We start from the raw sequence: 20,219 nt of genomic DNA, 5'->3' as shown, positions 1-20,219 counted from the left end.
ACCCTAGTCGACGATTTTGGGGCTGCGTCTACTATGAGGTGCGTTTTTTTTTATTTTTGTTCTTAATTGATGATAATGTTTTGTTTTTGGGGACTGAACTATGGTGAAATTTTGTAGATTAAAAAAGAGTGTCAGTTGTTTTGTTGGGCAGACCCATAAGCTGAAACTGAAGATTTGCAAGTTGCAAGGTTGAAAATTGTAGGCCTAAAAGCAAAAGTGAAGGACTTTGAATAGAAGTTGAAGGTTGTTGCATTGCAATCTTGGGCATGGTTGGTTGAGTTGGTTATTTTTTTTTTCTGGTTGCAGATTTCATTGAATTATAAGCAGGGGCTACCTTGTGTAATGCTTCTGAAAATAGCTTGATGAAATTAGGGGATAAAATAGGGCTCTTTTAGTTAGGATGTATTTAGGCTTTAATGAGATTGTGTTATTACTTGAGCTTTTTTGTTTGAATGAAATTGAGTTTTGTAGCTTGACATGTATTGTGTTAATGAAAATCTGCTTTTGTGGCCGAACAGAGTTTGTGTTAATGAGTTTGGTTTTTATAGGTTGGTCAAGAATTGTGTAAGTGAAATTGTGTAGCTGTAATTAAACAAGAAATTGTTAATGAAATTGAATCTGGTAGCCTGGAATTGTTACTCAAGAATTGTGTCAACGAGATTGGTATACCATGACCCGCTTTAATAATGTATAATATGCAATATGCAATATGAATTAACATAAGAGAGCACCACAAGCAGATACATTAAAACACAACTATATCAAATTCATTAATAAGCATATGTCCCATTGTTGTCTTAGTTGACAGTTGGACCCAAAACAAAATATTATCCCTAAAGAAAACAACAACAAAGATGAAAACTTCAGTCACCACAAACCTAGAGCAACTTTGTTGCTATCTAAACAACAATAAGCATAAAGAGTATGTAATAAGTTTCAGCCAATATAAAGTCTAAGCAAACTTAGAGTATAATCAACTTATAGCCTACATTTTGCACATAACAACATAATCAGGATCTCAAATTTTTAAAGTTTTTCCCAAGCTCTTGGAGGCAGTTTTGCCATCAGCCTCAACTTTCTTGGAGAAACATATTGTGACTGATGGAGACATTCTTGATAACTTGTTGGCTTGAGCTGGATGTATCCTTCTCCTTGGGCATTGGTGGTGGTTGTGTTGAGCTTCTGATGGGCTTCATCTTGGGCCTTCGGTGGAGAGGAGCTACTGCTGGTGTGTTGGGCCTAGATGATGGTAGTGTGGGCTTGGACTTGGGTTGGGATGACTTGGACCTGATTGTGGGTGTTGTGCTGGTGGCTGGTTGGGGGCTGTGATGATAATTTTTGTTGCAGATTGGACCTCTTCTTCCCTCTAGTAGCAGATTGGATAGCAGGTTGTGAAGATGATCTCTTCCTTCCTCTATTGGTTTTCTTGACAGCAAAGTACTTAGGTAGTTGGACCTGAAATACAATAAAAATAAGGCAAATTACATTTAACCAACCATTGCAATAAAACCCTAATATACATATTGTAAATACACTTACAGGGAAGGATGGCTTGCTGCATCCTTCCCTCTTGTGACCTGATTCATCATATTTTGAGCACTTCTAAATCTGCCCCTTCCTAGACAAGTGAGTCTGGCTTCTATCCTCAGCTTCATTAGGTCCTCTCTTTCTCTTTTTCACTGGTCTGTGGCTAGACTTCCGATAGGGTGGTGGCATCACATCATCTAACTCAATCTTCTCCCACAAATCTGGGCTATTTAGAGGGTTGATTACCGAGTCATAGCACCTGACATAGGCCTCTTTCTTATAGCAGTCATCAACAAATGCATCCATACCAAAACCTTTAAAGTTGATGTAGCTGATGGCATGTGTGCATGGAATGCCACTGAGCTGCCACTTCCTACAAGAGCACTCATGAGCAGACAAGTCAACAACATATTTGTTCAACGCATTTACAACCTCATATGTCTGTGCAGCAGACCAATAAGGCCTCCACTCACCAGCTGACCTGCCCCTTCTCTCTACTTTCTTCCTAATTCGAGGTAAAATTGTACCACTAAACCTTTGAATTCTTTCTCTATTAATAGCCCATCTACTCATCAAATAAACCCTAATTTCTTCTAGCATAGTAATAATAGGCTTTTTTCTAGACTCTACTATTGCACCATTAAAGCTCACGCATGTTGTTTACAAGAGTGTCGCATTTAGAATGATAGTTAAACCTGGACCTGCTTCAAAATCTAGGAGGAATAGTGATGAGCGGATAATTTATACCCTTTTTGGCATTATTTTTACATAGTTTTTAGTATGTTTTAGTTACTTTTTATTATATTTTTATTAGTTTTTATGCAAAAATCACATTTCTGGACTTTACTATGAGTTTGTGTATTTTTCTGTAATTTTAGGTATTTTCTGGCTGAAATTGAGGGACATGAGCAAAAATCTGATTCAGAGGCTGAAAAAGGACTGCAGATGCTGTTGGATTCTGACCCTCCTGCACTCGAAGTGGATTTTCTGGAGCTACAGAAGCCAATTGGCGCACTCTTAATTGTGTTGGAAAGTAGACATCATGGGCTTTCCAGCAATATATAATAGTCCATACTTTGCTCAAGATTTGATGGCCCAAACTGGCGTCTAAAGCCAGCCTAAAACTTCTTGGCGTAAAACGCCCAAACTGGCACCAGAATTGGAGTTAAACGCCCAAACTGGCACCCAAGCTGGCGTTTAACTCTAGAAATAGCCTATGCACATGAAAGCTTCAATGCTCAGCCCAAGCACACACCAAGTGGGCCCCGGAAGTGGATTTCTGCACTATCTGCACTTAGTTACTCATTTTCTATAAACCTAAGTTACTAGTTTAGTATAAATAGCACTTTTTACTATTGTATTCAGATACTTTATCTATCTTTTGATCATACTTTAGAGACCATTGTTCATGTTTGGAGGCTGGCCTCACGGCCATGCCTAGACCTCTTTTCACTTATGTATTTTCTACGGTGGAGTTTCTACACCTGATAGATTAAGGTGTGGAGCTCTGCTGTTCTTCATGAATTAATGCAATTACTATTGTTTTCCTTTCAATTCACGCCTACTTCTTCTCCAAGATATACTCTCATACTTAATTCAGTTAAGTCAGAATGAAGGGGTAACCCGTGACAATCACCCAATCTTCGTTACTCGCTTAGCCAAGATCCGCGTGCCTGACAACCACAAAGCGGTCTACATGATGTTCAACGTAGTCATTGGACGACAGCTGGAGTATATTCTCTTGGATATCTAATACACGGACCGAGTCCGTGAGATTAGTATCTTCGTGGTATAGGCTAGAAGCATTGACAGTCATTCTTGAGATCCGGAAAGTCTAAACCTTGTCTGTGGTATTCTGAGTAGGATCTGGGAAGGGATGACTGTGACGAACTTCGAACCTGCAAATGTTGGGTGCAGTGACAGTATGCAAAAGGATCAATGGATCCTAGTCTGACACTAGCGGAAACCGACAGATGATTAGCCATGCGGTAGCTGTGCCTGGTATTTTTCATCCGAGACGAGAAATTCGACAGTTGATTAGCCGTGCAGAATCCGTAGAGGACCATTTTCACTGAGAGGATCCTACAGCTTGCCATGGAAGGGAGCACGCATGGTTGGAAAAAAGCAATAGGAAAGCAGAGGTTCAGAAGCAACAAAGCATCTCCAAACGCTTGTCTGAAATTCCCACTAATGAATCACATAAGTATCTATATCTTATTTTATGTTTTATTTATATTTTAATTATCAAAACCCCATAATCATTTGAATCTGCCTGACTGAGATTTACAAGATGACCATAGCTTGCTTCAAGCCGACAATCTCTGTGGGATCGACCCTTACTCACGTAAGGTTTATTACTTGGACGACTCAATGCACTTGCTGGTTAGTTGTGCGAAGTTGTGAAAAGTGTGAATCACGATTTCCCACACCAAGTTTTTGGCGCCGTTGCCGAGGATTGTTCGAGTTTGGATAACTGACGGTTCATCTTGTTGCTTGATTGGGTAATTTTATGTTATGTTTAAGCTTTTTATTTTTATTTTAAAAAAAAAAACAAAGAAATTATATAGTTCTCGAAAAATTCAAAAAAATTTTCTTCAGAATTTTTAAGAATGAATTCTAGAGATTACTGAGATATGTTGAAGCCTGGCTGGCTGTTAAGCCATATCTAATCTTTTGGACTGAGGCTTCCACTTATCATTGCAAGAGCCTTTGGATTCCCATCTATTTGGCTGTTGTATGTCATGATCTGCAAAAGCTTGGCTGACCATTTGGCATTGTCTAATCTTTTGGACCGAAGCTTTCACTTAGAGCTTGGTTGGCTATTAAGCCATGCATAATCTTTTGGACCGGAGCTTTAGACTAACAATGCATGAATCCTGGAATTCTTATTAAAAATTTTGAAATTCCTATTTTTCTTTTTCCAAATTAATTTTCAAAAAATACAAAAAAATTTTATGTTTCTTGTTTGAGTCTTGTGTCAAATTTTAAGTTTGGTGTCAATTGCAGGTTTTTAATATTTCTTGAATTTTCGAAATATATGCATTGTGTTCTTCTTTGATCTTCAAGTTGTTCTTGATGATTCTCTTTATTTAATCTTGTGATTTTCTTGTTTCGTGTTTTTTCTTGTTTTTCATATGCATTTTCGAATTCATAGTGTCTAAACATTAAAAAAATTTTAAGTTTGGTGTCTTGCATGTGTTTATTTTCTTAAAAATTTTCAAAAATATGTTCTTGATGTTCATCACGATCTTCAAAGTGTTCTTGGTGTTCATCTTGACATTCAAAGTGTTCTTGCATGTATTATTTGTTTTAATCTTGAATTCCTATGTCTTGTATCATTTTGTGGTTTTTCTCTTTCTTCATCAATTCAAAAAAAAAAAAAATCTTTCCCTTATTTTGCTCATAAATTTCGAAATTTTGAATTGATTTGGTCAAAAATTTTTAAAATTTAGTTGTTTCTTGTTAGTCAAGTCAAAATTTCAATTTAAAAATTCTATCTTTTCAAATATTTTTCAAAAATCAAATATTTTTCAAAAATCAAATATTTTTCATTTTCTTTCATGGTTTTCAAAAATTCTTCAAAATAAAATTTTCAAATTCTTTTTCTTAATTTTATTTCATAATTTTTGAAATTATTGCTAACAATTAATGTTTTGATTCAAAAATTTCAAGTTTGTTACTTTCTTGTTAAGAAAGGTTCAATCTTTAAATTCTAGAATCATATTTTTAGTTTCTTGTTAGTCAAGTCATCAATTTTAATTTTCAAAATCAAATCTTTTTAAATTTATTTTTCAAATCTTTTTCAAAATAAATTGCAATCATATCTTTTCAAAATTTAATTTCAAAATCTTTTTCTAACTTCTTATCTTTTCAAAATTTATTTTCAAATCTTTTTCAATTAACTACTTGACTTTTTGTTTGTTTTACTATTTCTTATCTTTTTCAAAACTACCTAATTACTTTCCTCTCTCTAATTTTCGAAAATCACCAACCACTTTTTCAAAATTCTTTTTAATTAACTAATTATTTTAAATTTTAATTTTACTTTATTTCTTTTAATAATTTCAAATTCTAACTAATAATTAAAATAAAAACAAAAATATTTTTCTTTTTTTTTTAATAAAAAATTCGAATACTTTCTCTCTCTCATCTCTCTCTATTTATTTTATTTAATTACTAACACTTCTCTTCTTCTTAAAAATTCGAACCTTCTCCCTCTCTCTGTGTTCGAATTCTTCTTCTTCTCCCTTCTTTCTTCTATTCTTCCATTCTTCTACTCACATAAAGGAATCTCTATACTGTGACATAGAGGATTCCTCTTCTTTTCTGTTCTCTTCTTTTTCATATGAGCAGGAACAAGGATAAGAACATTCTTGTTGAAGCTGATCCTGAACCTAAAAGGACTCTGAAGAGGAAGCTAAGAGAATCTAAAGCACAACACTCTGGAGAGGACCTTACAAAAATTTTCGAAAAAGAAGTAGAGATGGCAGCCGAAAATAACAACAATGGTGGAGATGCAAGGAAGGTGCTTGGTGACTTTACTACAGCAACTTCTGACTTCTATGGAAGAAGCATCTCAATTCCTGCAATTGGAGCAAATAACTTTGAGCTAAAGCCTCAATTAGTTTCTCTAATGCAGCAGAATTGCAAGTTTCATGGACTTCCATTGGAAGATCCTCATCACTTCTTTGCTGAATTCTTGCAAATCTGTGACACTGTTAAGACCAATGGGGTTAATTCTGAGGTCTACAGACTTATGCTTTTCCTTTTTGCTGTAAGAGACAGAGCTAGGATATGGTTGGACTCACAACCTAAAGAAAGCCTGAACTCTTGGGAAAAGTTGGTCAATGCCTTCTTGGCTAAGTTCTTTCCACCTCAAAGTTGAGCAAGCTTAGAGTGGAAGTCCAAACTTTCAGACAGAAGGAAGGTGAATCCCTCTATGAAGCTTGGAAAAGATACAAGCAATTGATCAGAAGGTGTCCTTCTGACATGCTTTCAGAATGGAGCATCCTATGTATATTCTATGATGGTCTATCTGAATTGTCCAAGATGTCATTGGATCACTCTGCTGGTGGATCTCTTCATCTGTAGAAGACACCTGCAGAAGCCCAGGAACTCATTGAGATGGTTGCAAATAACCAGTTCATGTACACTTCTGAAAGAAATCCTGTGAATAATGGGATGACTCAGAAGAAAGGAGTTCTTGAGATTGATACTCTGAATGCAATATTGGCTCAGAATAAAATATTGACTCAACAAGTCAATATAATTTCTCAGAGTCTGACTGGAATGCAAGCTGCATCCGGCAGTACTAAAGAAGCCTCCTCTGAAGAAGAAGCTTATGACCCTGAGAATCCTGCAATGGAAGAGGCGAATTACATGGGAGAATCCTATGGAAACACCTATAATCCTTCATGGAGGAATCATCCTAATTTCTCATGGAAGGATCAGCAGAAGCCTAATCAAGGCTTCAATAATAATAATGGTGGGAGAAATAGGTTTGGCAATAGCAAGCCTTTTCCATCATCTCCTGAGCAATAGACAGAGAATTCTAAGGAGAGCCTCTCTGACTTAGCAACCATAATCTCTGATCTATCTAAGACCACTCTCAGTTTCATGATTGAAACAAGGTCCTCCATCAGAAATTTTGAGGCACAAGGGGGTCAACTTAGTAATAGAGTTACTGAAATCCCTCCTAGTACTCTCCCAAGCAATACATAAGAGAATCCAAAAAGAGAGTGCAAGGCCATCAATATGCCCAACATGGACGAACCTGGAGAGAGTTAAAAGGCAGTGATTTTCAATGAGGGAGACCTCAATGGACGTCCACTAACCACTAAAGAGTTCCCCAATGAGGAACCAAAGGAATCTGAGGCTCACATAGAGACCATAGAGATTCCACTGAACTTACTGTTGCCATTCATGAGCTCTAATGAGTATTCTTCCTCTGAAGAGGATGAAGACATTGTTGAAGAGCAAGTTGCTCAGTATCTAGGAGCAATCATGAAACTGAATGCCAAGTTATTTGGTAATGAGACTTGGGAGGATGAACCTCCATTGCTCATCAATGAACTGAATATCTTGGTTCAACAGAAATTACCTCAGAAGAAACCGGATCCCGGAAAGTTCTTAATACCTTGCATCATAGGCACCATGACCTTTAAGAAGGCTCTGTGTAACCTTGGTTTAAGTATAAACCTCATGCCACTCTCTGTAATGGAGAAACTAGGGATCTTTGAGGTACAAGCTGCAAGAATCTCACTAGAGATGGCAGACAATTCAAGAAAACAGGCTTATGAACTTGTAGAGGATGTCTTAGTGAAGGTTGAAGGCTTTTACATCCCTGCTGACTTCATAATCCTAGACACTGGGAAGGATGAGGATGAATCCATTATCCTTGGAAGAACTTTCCTAGCCACAACAAGAGCTGTGATTGATGTGGACAGAGGAGAGTTAGTCTTTCAATTGAATGAGGACTACCTTGTGTTTAAGGCTCAAGGATCTTCTTCTGTAACTATGGAGAGGAAGCATGAAAAGCTTCTCTCAATACAGAGTCAAACAGAGCCCCCACACTCAACTTCTAAGTTTGGTGTTGGGAGGCTATCATCAAGCTCTGAGTCTCTGTGAAGCTCTCTAAGAGCTCACTGTCAAGCTATTGACATTAAAGAAGCACTTATTGGGAGGCAACCCAATGTTATTTAATTATATTTATTTATATTCCATTGTCATTTTATATTTTCTTTAGGTTGATGATCATGTGAAGTCATAAAAATAATTGCGGAATTAAAACAAAATGAAAAACAACATCAAAAATAGCACACCCTGGAGGACAGGCTTACTGGCGTTTAAACGCCAGTAAGGATAGCAGAATGGGCGTTTAACGCCCAGCCTGGCAGCATTCTGGGCGTTAAATGCCAGAATAGGCAGCACTCTGGGTGTTTAACGCCAAAAAAAGGTGTCTAGCATTTAACGCCAGAAAAGGGTGTTTGGCTGGTGTTTAACGCCAGAAAGGGGCAGCAGACTGGCGTTTAATACCAGGAAAGGTAGCAGAGCTAGCGTTAAATGCCAGAATTGGCACACAGAGGGCGTTTACATGCCAGAATGGTGCAGGGAGTAGAATTCCTTGACACCTCAGGATCTGGGTGCCAAAATGGGCGTTTAACGCCAAGAATTGTGCCAGTTCTAGCGTTTTACGCTAGAAAGTTTTAGGCTGGCTTTGAACGTCAGTTTGGGCCATCAAATCTCGAGCAAAGTATGAACTATTATATATTGTGGGAAAGCCCAAGATGTCTAATTTCCAACGCAATTGAGAGCGTGCCAATTGGGCTTTTGTAGCTCCAGAAAATCTATTTCGAGAGCAGGAGGGTCAGAATCCAATAGCATCTGCAGTCCTTTTTCATCCTCTGAATCATATTTTTGCTCAGGTCCCTCAATTTCAGCCAGAAAATACCTGAAATCACAGAAAAATACACAAACTCATAGTAAATTCCAGAAATGTGATTTTTGCATAAAAACTAATAAAAATATAATAGAAAGTAACTAAATCATACTAAAAACTATGTAAAAATAATGCCAAAAAGGGTATAAATTATCCGCTCATCACAACACCAAACTTAAATTGTTGCTTGTCCCCAAGCAACTAAAAACAGAATAGGATAAAAAGAAGAGAATATAAAATAAATTCCAAAATATCAGTGAAGTTTAGTTCCAATTAGATGGGCAGGACTAGTAGCCTTTTTGCTTTTAAACAATTTTGACATCTCACTTTATCCTTTGAAGTTCAGAATGATTGGCATCCATAGGAACTCAGAATTCAGATAGTGTTATTGATTCTCCTAGTTCAGTATGTTGATTCTTGAACACAACTACTTTATGAGTCTTGGCCGTGACCCTAAGCATTTTGTTTTCCAGTATTACCACCGGATACATAATTGCCACAGAGCTCTTAAGCACACTCTTTTGCTTTGGACCACGACTTTAACTAATTAGTCTCAAGCTTTTCACTTGGACCTTCATGCCACAAGCACATGGTTAGGGACAACTTGATTTAGCCGCTTAGGCCAGGATTTTATTCCTTTAGGCCCTCCTATCCATTAATGCTCAAAGCCTTGGATCCTCTTTACCCTTGCCTTTTAGTTTAAGGGGTTACTGGCTTTTTCTGCTTGCTTTTTCTTTTTCTTTATTTTTTTTCGCAAGCTTTGTATTCACTGCTTTTTCTTGCTTCAAGAATAAATTTTATGATTTTTTAGATTATCAATAACATTTCTCCTTTTTCATTATTCTTTCAAGAGCCAACAATTTTAACATTCATAAACAACAATATAAAAAATATGCACTGTTCAAGCATTCATTCAGAAGACAAAATTTATTTCCACCACATCAAAATAATTAAACTAATTTCAAGATAAATTTTGAAACCCATGTACTTCTTGTTCTTTTGCAAATAAAAACATTTCTCATTTAAGAAAGGTGAGGGATTCATGGAATCATTCATAACTTTAAGACATAGACTCTAAACTTTATTGATCATGGAATAAAAATAAGACATAAAAGCAAACAAATAATAATAAAAGAAAGGAAATTAAAGACATAAAAAATAAAAATAAATGACTCTAATACTAATGCTTATGTAACTTTTAAAATAGATTTCTAATAATAAAAGTTATCACAGAGTTAGGACTCAACAACCTTGATTTTGAGGGGTAGGTGCTCCTTCAATCTGTGGGACGTCCAACTCTTCAAGGGACAGCTTCTGACGCTTTAACTCCTATATTTCACGCCCTTGTTTCTCTTGTTCTATGAGCATTTTGCAGAGCATGTTGTTTTGATTCTGCTGCTCTTCTTTGAGTTGATTCACAGCTTCTTGCAGCTTGGTGACAGATGCTTCTAGGCGGACCCAATAGTCGAATTGAGAAATTTCTGGGAGGAGCTCATGCGCCCCCTCTTGATGAGGTTATCTTGAATTTGAGGTCCATTCATCACTTTTTTGAGATTGGACGTTCAACTATGATATATTCATCCACACCCATCTGTACCCCCGCATCTTTGCATAACAGACTAATCAAGCTTGGGTAGGCCAATTTGGCCTCAGCGGATTCTTTGTTTGCAAACATGTAAATTTTAGCAGGGATCAGCTGATGAATCTCTACCTCCTTTCCCAGCATAATACAGTGAATCATCACTGCTCTCTTGATAGTGACTTCAGATCGGTTGCTGGTTGGGAGTATGGAATGCCTAATAAAATCCAGCTAACCTCTAGCAACTAGTTTGAGATCTCCTCTCTTTAGCTAGTTTGGGACACCTTTTGAATTGGTAATCCACTTAGTTCCAGGGAGGCATATATCCTCTAGAACTTGATCTAGCCTTTTATCTTTGGCCATTCTCCTATTAAAGGACTCTGGATCATCTTGTAGTTGAGGAAGTTTGAGAACTTCTCTCACTTTGTCAAAGTGGAAGTAAATAACTTTCCCTCTGACCATAGTCTGAAAGGAGTAGAAAGCAGTTCCCTCTAATCTTTGCTTTTCTGTCATCCACAGATTTGTATAAAATTCCTGGACCATGTTTCTTCCAACATGTATCTCAGGATTAGCCAGGACTTCCCAACCCCTGTTTTGAATCTGCTATTGGATCTCCGGGTATTCATCTTCTTTCAGATTGAACCTAACTTCCAGGATCAGTGATCTTCTGCACACAATTTTGAAATAATGGTATGCATGTTCTTTGGTGCAGAAGTTCTCATGCATCCAACGTGGCTTTGGATTGCTTTCTTTCTTCTCTCTTGAAGCAGTTTGTCTTCCTTTGGTGCCATGAGATTGGTTTGTTTTAACTCAGGGATCACAAAAATTACACCAAACTTAGAGAGATTTGCTTGCCCTTAAGCAAAATAAGAAGAAAGAAGATGAATAGAAGGAGAGAAGGATCCGAATGATGGAGGAAATGGGATGGCCGAATGTATAAATAAAGGGGAGGGAAGGAATGGGTTTGAAATTTTAGAAAAAGATATGATTTGAAAGATATGATTGATAAAAGATAAATATGATATGAAAAAAGAAGATTGTTTTCAAAATTAAGAGATATGAATAAGATTTGAGGAAGTTAGATCTGAATTTTTGTTTATGCATCTATGAAATAAAAGATAATATGAATGAGTTAAAAAGATTTAAAAAGAAATTGGAAAGATGAATGAGTTTTGAAAAAGAATTGTGAAGAATTGAAAAAGAATTAAAAAAAGAATTTTTAAGATTATGAATTTTTGGGAATGGAAATTGAGAATTGAATGTTTGTAATGTTTGGATGCATAAAATCTTGAATTAAAACATGAAAAGTTGAAAAAATTGAAGTGGAAATGAAATTACCTCTCTCCTAGCTGTTCTGGCGTTTAACGCCCATCTGGTAGCCATTTTGGGCGTTTAACGCCCAACCAGATACCCTGGCTGGCGTTAAACGCCAAAATCCTTCCTTACTGGGCGTTTTTCTGAACGCCCAGAATGCTGCCAATTCTGGTGTTTAACGCCCAAATTGCCTCTTTACTTGCCAGTGAGCTCTTTTTCTCTGTGATTCTTCTGCTTTATGTTCTGAACCTTCATATCCTTGACTTGTTCATTGAAAAAGCATCAATAAACACGAACAACAAAATTAAATGGACTTATATAATTGTTATAAACATCTAATTCTTTGATAATGGTTGGGTTGCCTCCCAGCAAGTGCTTCTTTACTGTCTTTAGCTGGACTTTACTGAGCTTTTTAATTTAGTCTCAGTTTTGAGCAATCTTGCTCAACATTGCCTTCAAGATAATATTTGATTCTCTGTCCATTGACAATGAACGTTTTGTCAGAATCAATATCTTGAAGCTCTACATAGCCATATGGTGACACACTTGTAATCACATACGGTCAAGATAATATTTTTGAAAGCATTGAGTCTGAACTCCTCCAGCTCATTCAACTAGAGTAATCTTTTCTCTCCAGCTACCTTAGCATCAAGGTTCAGGAATTTGGTTGCCCAGTAGGCTTTGTATTCCAGCTCCACTGGCAGATGACAGGCTTTTCCATACACAAGCTGGTATGGAGAGGTCCCTATGGGAGTCTTGAATGCGGTTCTGTATGCCCATAGAGCATCATCCAGACTTCTTACCAAATCCCTCCTACAGGTACTTACAGTCCGTTCCAGGATTCGCTTTAGTTCTCTATTTGAGACTTCTGCCTGCCCATTTGTCTGTGGATGATATAGAGTTGCCACTTTGTGATTAATTCCATATCGGATCAGAGCAGAGTCAAGCTGTTTATTGCAGAAATGAGTGCCTCCATCACTGATCAGTATCCTAGGGACATCGAACCTGCTGAAGATATGCTTCTGGAGGAACTTCATCAGTGTCTTAGTATCATTAGTGGGAGTTGCAATTGCCTCTACCCATTTAGATACATAGTCTACTGCCACCAGGATATAAGTGTTTGAATATGATGGTGAGAAAGGCCCCATGAAGTCAATACCCCATACATCAAACAACTCAATCTGTAAGATCCCTTGCTGAGGCATGGCATAACCGTGAGGCAGATTACCAGCTCTCTGGCAACTGTCACAGTTACGTACAAGCTCTCGGAAATCTCTATAGAGAGTAGGCCAGTAGAAGCCACATTGGAGAACCTTTGTGGCTGTTCGCTCACCTCCGAAATGTCCTCCATATTGTAATCCATGGCAATGCCATAGGATCTTCTGTGCCCCTTCTCTAGGTACACATCTATGGATTATTCCGTCTGCACATCTCTTAAAGAGATATGGTTCATTCCACAGGTAGTACTTTGCATCAGAAACTAATTTTTTTGTTTGCTGCTTACTGTACTCCTTGGGTATGAATCTCACAGCTTTATAGTTTGCAATGTCTGCAAACCATGATACTTCCTGAATGGCAAAGAGTTGCTCATCCGGAAAGGTTTTAGAGATCTCAGTAGAAGGGAGGTACGCTCCTTCTACTGGTTCTATCCGGGACAAGTGATCAGCTACTTAGTTCTCGGTCCCTTTTCTGTCTTTTATTTCTATATCAAACTCTTGCAGAAGCAACACCCATCTTATGAGTCTGGGTTTTGAATCCTGCTTTGTGAGAAGATATTTTAGAGCAGCATGGTCAGTGTACACAATCACTTTTGATCCTACTAAATAAGATATGAACTTGTCAATGGCATAAACTACTGCAAGCAACTCCTTTTCTGTGGTTGTGTAATTCTTCTGCGCATCATTTAAAACACGGCTAGCATAATAAATGACATGTAGAAGCTTGTCATGCCTCTGTCCCAATACTGCACCAATAGCATGGAGATTGGCATCACACATTAGTTTGAATGGTAATGTCCAGTCTGGTGCAGAAATGACTAGTGCTGTGACTAGCTTAGCTTTCAGAGTTTCAAACGTCTGCAGACACTCTGTGTCAAAGACAAATGGCGTGTCAGCAGCTAGCAGGTTGCTCAGAGGTTTTGCAATTTTTGAAAAATCTTTTATAAACCTCCTATAGAATCCTGAATGCCACAGAAAGCTTCTGATTGCCTTAACATTGATAGGTGGTGGTAATTTTTCAATTACCTATACCTTAGCTTGATCCACCTCTATCCCCTTGTTCAAAATTTTGTGCCCAAGGATAATTCCTTCAGTCACCATAAAGTGACATTTCTCCCAGTTTAAAACCAGGTTAGTCTCTTTGCACCTTTTTAAAACAAGTGCTAGATTGTCAAGACAGGAGTTGAATGAGTCTCCAAATACTGAGAAGTCATCCATGAAGACTTCCAGAAAATTTTCTACCATATCAGAGAAGATAGAGAGCATGCACCTCTGAAAGGTTGTAGGTGCATTGCATTGACCAAATGGCATCCTTCTGTAGGCAAATACCCCAGATGGACATGTGAATACCGTTTTCTTTTGGTCCTAAGGATCTACTGCAATTTGGTTGTAACCTGAATAGCCATCCAAAAAGCAGTAGTATTCATGACCTGCTAGTCTCTCTAGCATCTGGTCTATGAATGGTAAAGGAAAATGATCCTTTCTGGTGGCTGTATTGAGTCATCTATAGTCAATACACATACGCCACCTTGTAACTGTTCTTGTAGGAACTAGTTTATTCTTTTCATTATGGACCACTGTCATGCCTCCCTTCTTGGGGACAACTTGGACAGGGCTCACCCAGGGGCTATCAGAAATAGGATAAATAATCCCAGCCTCTAGTAACTTAGTGACCTCTTTCTGCACCACCTCCTTCATGGCTGGATTCAGCCACCTCTGTGGTTGAACCACTGGCTTACCATCATCCTCCAATAGGATCTTGTGCATGTATCTAGTTGGGCTAATGCCCTTAAGATCACTTATGGACCACCCAATAGCTGTCTTATGTGTCCTTAGCACCTGAATTAGTGCTTTCTCTTCCTGTGACTCTAAAGCAGAGCTTATGATTACGGGAAAAGTGTCATCTTCTCCCAGAAATGCATATTTCAGGGATGATGGTAGTGGTTTGAGCTTGGGTTTAGGAGGCTTCTCCTCTTCCTGTGGAATTTTCAGAGGTTCTTCTGTTTTCTCTGGTTCCTCCAGATCAGGCTGAACATCTTTAAAAATGTCCTCTAGCTCTGATTCGAGACTCTCAGTCATATTGACCTCTTCCACCAGGGAGTCAATAATATCAGTACTCAGGCAGTCTTTTGATGTGTCTAGATGCTGCATAGCTTTGACAACATTCAACTTAAACTCATCCTCATTGACTCTCAGGGTTATCTCCCCTTTTTAGACGTCAATAAGGGTTCGTCCAGTTGCTAGGAAAGGTCTTCCTAGAATGAGAGTTATACTCTTGTGCTCCTCCATTTCCAGCACTACAAAGTCAGTAGGAAAGGCAAATGGCCCAACCTTGATAATCATGTCCTCAATTACGCCTGATGGGATTTTAATGGAGCCATCATCAAGTTGGAGGCATATCCGGGTTGGTTTAACTTCATCAGTCAAACCAAGCTTTTTGATAGTGGATGCAGGTATTAGGTTGATACTTGCCCCAAGATCACATAGAGCTGTCTTGGTACAAGCATCCTCTAATGTGCATGGTATCATAAAGCTTCCAGGATCTTTAAGCTTCTCTGGTAAGCTTTTCAGAATGACTGCACTGCATTCTTCAGTGAGGAAAACTTTTTCAGTTTCTCTCCAATCCTTCTTATGACTTAAGATATCTTTCATGAACTTAGCATAAGAGGGTATTTGCTCAAGTGCCTCTGCAAATGGAATCTTTATTTCAAGAGTCCTGAGATAGTCTGCAAAGCGGGCAAATTATTTATCCTGTTTCGCTTGGCAGAGTTTCTGAGGATAAGGCATATTGGCTTTATATTCTTTAACCTTAGTTGCTGTAGGTTTACTTCCTACAGAAGTGGTAAGATATGTCTATGTTGAATATCATGTAGACTGCTTTGTGGTTATCAGGCACGCGGATCTTGGCTAAGCGAGTAACGAAGATTGGGTGATTGTCACAGGTCACCCCTTCATTCTGACTTAACTAAATTAAGTACGAGAGTATATCTTGGAGAAGAAGTAGGCGTGAATTGAAAGGAAAACAGTAGTAATTGCATTAATTCATGAAGAACAGCAGAGCTCCACACCTTAATCTATGGGGTGTAGAAACTCCACCGTAGAAAATACATAAGTGAAAAGAGGTCTAGGCATGGCCGTGAGGCCAGCCTCTAAACGTGAACAATGGTCTCTAAAGTATGATCAAAAGATAGATAAAGTATATGAATACAATAGTAAAAAGTGCTTTTTATACTAAACTAGTAACCTAGGTTTACAGAAAATGAGTAACTAAGTGCAGATAGTGCAGAAATCCACTTTCGGGGCCCACTTGGTGTGTGCTTGGACTGAGCATTGAGCTTTACACGTGAATAGGCCATCCTTGGAGTTAAACGCTAGTTTGGGTGCCAGTTTGGGCATTTTACGCCAGATTTAGTGCCAGTTCTGGCGTTTTACACCAAAAAGTTTTAGGCTAACTTTAAGTGCCAGTTTGGGCCATCAAATCTCGGGAAAAGTATGGACTATTATATATTTATGGAAATCCCAGGATGTCTACTTTTCGATGCAATTGAGAGCGTGCCAATTGGGCTTTTGTAGCTCCAGAAAATCCACTTCGAGTGCAGGAGGGTCAGAATCCAACAACATCTGCAGTCCTTTTTCAGCCTCTGAATCAGATTTTTGCTCAGGTCCCTCAATTTCAGCCAGAAAATACCTGAAATTATAGAAAAACACACAAACTCATAGTAAATTCCAAAAATGTGATTTTTGCATAAAAACTAATAAAAATATAATAAAAAGTAACTAAAACATACTAAAAACTATGTAAAAACAATGCCAAAAAAGGTATAAATTATCCGCTCATCACAACACCAACCTTAAATTGTTGCTTGTCTCCAATCAACTAGAAACAAAATAGGATAAAAAGAAGAGAGAATACAATAAATTCTAAACTTATCAATGAACTTAGTTCCAATTAGATGAGCGGGGCTAGTAGCCTTTTTGCTTCTGAACAATTTTGGCATCTCACTTTATCCTTTGAAGTTTAGAATGATTGGCATCCATAGGAACTCAGAATTCTGATAGTGTTATTGATTCTCCTAGTTCAGTATGTTGATTCTTGAACACAGCTACTTTATGAGTCTTGGCCGTGACCCTAAGCATTTTGTTTTCCAGTATTACCACCGGATACATAAATGTCACAGACACATAACTGGGTGAACCTTTTCAGATTGTGACTCAGCTTTGCTAGAGTCCCTAGTTAGAGGTGTTCAGAGCTCTTAAGCACACTCCTTTTGCTTTGGACAATGACTTTAACCGCTCAGTCTCAAGCTTTTCACTTGACACCTTCACGCCACAAGCACATGGTTAGGGACAGCTTGATTTAGCCACTTAGTCCAGGATTTTATTCTTGTGGGCCCTCCTATCCATTAATGCTCAAAGCCTTGGATCCTCTTTACCCTTGCCTTTTGGTTTAAAGGGTTATTGGCTTTTTCTGCTTGCTTTTTCTTTTTCTTTCTTTTTTTTTTCTTTATTTTTTTCGCCATTTTTTTTCGCAAGCTTTGTCTATTCACTGCTTTTTCTTGCTTCAAGAATCAATTTTATGATTTTTCAGATTATCAATAGCATTTCTCTTTTTTTTCTTTATTCTTTCAAGAGCCAACAATTTTAACATTCATAAACAACAAATTCAAAAATATGCACTGTTCAAGCATTCATTCAGAAAATAAAAAGTATTGCCACCACATCAAAATAATTAAACTAATTTCAAGATAGAATTCAAAGTCATGCACTTCTTGTTCTTTTGCAATTAAAAACATTTTTCATTTAAGAAAGGTGAAGGATTCATAGGACTTTCATAGCTTTAAGAAATAGACACTAGACACTAATGATCATGTAATAAAGACACAAACATAGACAAAACACAAAGCATAAATTTTGAAAAACAGAAAAGTAAGAACAAGGAAATTAAAGAACGGGTCCACCTTAGTGATGGCGGCTAGTTCTTCCTCTTGAAGATCTTATGGAGTGCTTGAGCTCCTCTATGTCTCTTCCTTGCCTTTGTTGCTCCTCCCTCATGGCTCTTTGGTCCTCTCTGATTTCATGGAGGATGATGGAGTGCTCTTGGTGCTCCATCCTTAGTTGCCCCATGTTGGAACTCAATTTTCCTAAGGTGGTATTGATTTGCTCCCAATAGTTTTGTGGAGGAAAGTGCATCCCTTGAGGCATCTCAGGGATTTCTTGATGAGGAATTTCCTCATGCTCTTGTTGAGGTCCATGAGTGGGCTTTCTTGTTTGCTCCATCCTCTTCTTAGTGATGGGCTTATCCTCATCAATGAGGATGTCTTCCTTTATGACAATTCCAGCTGAATTGCATAGGTTATAGATAAGATGAGGGAAGGCTAACCTTGCCAAAGTAGAGGGTTTTTCTGCCACCTTGTAGAGTTCTAGAGGTATGATAGAGCATTGGATGAACTCCAACCATCCCCTAGCTATGGATCCTCTCCATTCATGATGCTATGGATCCTGATAGCCCGATCTATTGTAACTTCAGACCGGTTGCTAGTAGGAATGATAGAGCATTGGATGAACTCCAACCATCCCCTAGCCACGGGTTTGAGGTAAAGCCTTCTTAGTTGAACTGGCTTGCCTCTTGAGTCTCTCTTCCATTGAGCTCCTCCCACACCAAGTTTTTGGCGACGTTGCCGGGGATTATTCGAGTTTGGACAACTGACGGTTTATCTTGTTGCTTAGATTAGGTAATTTTATTTTATGTTTAAGCTTTTTATTTTTATTTTTTATTTTCGAAAAAAAAAACAAAAAAATTATATAGTTTTCAAAAAATTCAAAAAACTTTTCTTCAGAATTTTTAAGAATGAATTCTAGAGATTAATGAGATATGTTGAAGCCTGGCTGGCTATTAAGGCATGTCTAATCTTTTGGACTGAGGCTTCCACTTATCATTGCAAGAGCCTTTGGATTCCCATCTATTTGGCTGTTGAATGTCATGATCTGCTAAAGTTTGGCTGGCCATTTGGCCATGTCTAATCTTTTGGACCAAAGCTTTCACTTAGAGCTTGGCTGGTTATTAAGCCATGTCTGATCTTTTGGAATGGAGCTTTAGACTAACAATGCATGAATCCTGGAATTCTTATTAAAAATTTTGAAATTCCTATTTTTCTTTTTCCAAATTAATTTTTGAAAAATACAAAATTTTTTTATAAAACCATAAAAACCAAAAAATTTTTATGTTTCTTGTTTGAGTCTTGTGTCAAATTTTAAGTTTGGTGTCAGTTGCATGTTTTTAATATTTCTTGAATTTTCGAAATATATGCATTGTGTTCTTCTTTGATCTTCAAGTTGTTCTTGATGATTCTCTTTATTTAATCTTGTGATTTTCTTGTTGTGTTTTTTCTTATTTTTCATATGCATTTTCGAATTCATAGTGTCTAAACATTAAAAATATTTAAGTTTGGTGTCTTGCATGTGTTTCTTTTCTTAAAAATTTTCAAAAAATATGTTCTTAATGTTCATCATGATCTTCAAAGTGTTCTTGGTGTTCATCTTGACATTTAAAGTGTTCTTGCATGCATCATTCGTTTTAATCTTAAATTTTTATATTTTGAATCATTTAGTTATTTTTCTCTCTCTTCATTAATTCAAAAATAAAAAATAATATCTTTCCCTTATTTTACTCATAAATTTCAAAATTTTGGGTTGACTTAGTAAAAAATTTTTAAAATTTAGTGGTTTCTTGTTAGTCAAGTCAAAATTTCAATTTAAAAATTTTATCTTTTCAAATCTTTTTCAAAAATAAAATCTTTTTCATTTTTCTTTCATGGTTTTTGAAAATTCTTCAAAATAATTTTTTCTTAATTTTATTTAATAATTTTCGAAATTATTGCTAACAATTAATGCTTTGATTCAAAAATTTCAAGTTTGTTACTTTCCTGTTAAGAAAGGTTCAATCTTTAAATTCTAGAATCATATCTTTTAGTTTCTTGTTAGTCAAGTCATCAATTTTAATTTTCAAAATCAAATTTTTTTAATTTTTTTTCAAATCATTTTCAAAATAAATTTCAATCATATCTTTTTCAAAACTTAATTTCAAAATCTTTTTCTAACTTCTTATCTTTTCAAAATTGATTTTCAAATCTTTTTCAATTAACTA

The 20,219-nt window shown here is 37.0% G+C and overlaps 1 non-coding gene across 1 annotated transcript; it reads right to left on the bottom strand.

The window, feature by feature from the left end:
- Nucleotides 1-6,414: 6,414 nt before the first annotated feature.
- Nucleotides 6,415-6,522, bottom strand: LOC148571525 (small nucleolar RNA R71). The gene has a single exon (XR_015908751.1). It is a non-coding gene; the product is annotated as a small nucleolar RNA R71 (small nucleolar RNA).
- Between the last annotated feature and the right edge of the window lie 13,697 nt (nt 6,523-20,219).

The sequence above is a fragment of the Arachis ipaensis genome, chromosome B3 (assembly GCF_059453495.1).
Source record: "Arachis ipaensis isolate K30076 ecotype BB chromosome B3, ASM5945349v1, whole genome shotgun sequence".
Taxonomy (NCBI): Eukaryota; Viridiplantae; Streptophyta; class Magnoliopsida; order Fabales; family Fabaceae; genus Arachis; species Arachis ipaensis.
Note: the sequence above shows the minus strand (reverse complement) of the source record. Positions and strands in the feature narration are given on the sequence as shown.